Raw genomic sequence first — 1,001 nt, 5'->3', positions numbered from 1 at the left:
TAAAGTAAAATTTATCCAAACCTAGTAGATTTCAATTGACTTTGTCTATAATGATAACTTGCTCACCATATAAGAAAATGATACACAGTTCACATAATCTTGAGGAACAAAAACCCATGGTATCAGCCTCACCTTCTCTGTTTTCAACTCTTCAATTTGGGGCTCTGGTTTGCACTGCAACTTCCTATTCCTCTGTCTTCGACCACAGTTTTGATTTTCAACTGCAACAAAGGAAGCAATCGCATCAGAAATCAAAATCCTAAAAATTCAGAAAAATCAAAAATGTTAGGGCTACGAGGAGACCATGACGGGAAGATTACTAGATTCTCTGACAATGATGATGAAAAACACATACGATTCGATCTGAAATCAAAATTGGGTTTTTGAAATTGGGGGAGATGGCTGAGAATGTTATGGTCGAGGGCTGAGTGAGAGAGAAGTGGGGGCTCACGCGGGTGTTAGGGAGAGATAGCTGAGGGCTCGAGAGTTTGCTGGGAGAGAGAGGCTGGGTGTTTAGAGAGAGAGCTAGCTAGGTGTTTTTGGGATATAGAGAGAGCTCAGAGGCACGAGGGAATGAACAAGAATGTTATGTGTGGCTTGAATGGTTGAGAGAGTGTGATGTCGAGAGAGGGATAATTTGGTTGAGCTATAGGTTTTGGTTGAGTCGTAGTTATGCTTTTTTTTAAATGTTGGGGGGAGAATTTAATTTGGGCTGAAATATAGGAGGGAAAGGGTTGGCACATTGATGTTTCGGACACACGCCAAAAGTTGGCATTCATTTCGATAGATAATCACACAATGTAACAACTATAAACATGGTCTGATGGCCGAAATTTTAGAGCCAAAACGACTTTGGCATGCCGCCAGATTTTCCAGTCACACAACAGAATGTTTTAAACTGTTGTATATATTTTCTAAACTTGCAATTGTAACAACATCATACAACAAAGAAATAAAAGTCTATTGTCCAAACATTTTGCATCTTGCACGACTTTCAATTT

Source organism: Fragaria vesca, linkage group LG6 (genome assembly GCF_000184155.1).
Source record: "Fragaria vesca subsp. vesca linkage group LG6, FraVesHawaii_1.0, whole genome shotgun sequence".
In the NCBI taxonomy this organism is placed as follows: domain Eukaryota; kingdom Viridiplantae; phylum Streptophyta; class Magnoliopsida; order Rosales; family Rosaceae; genus Fragaria; species Fragaria vesca.
Note: the sequence above shows the minus strand (reverse complement) of the source record.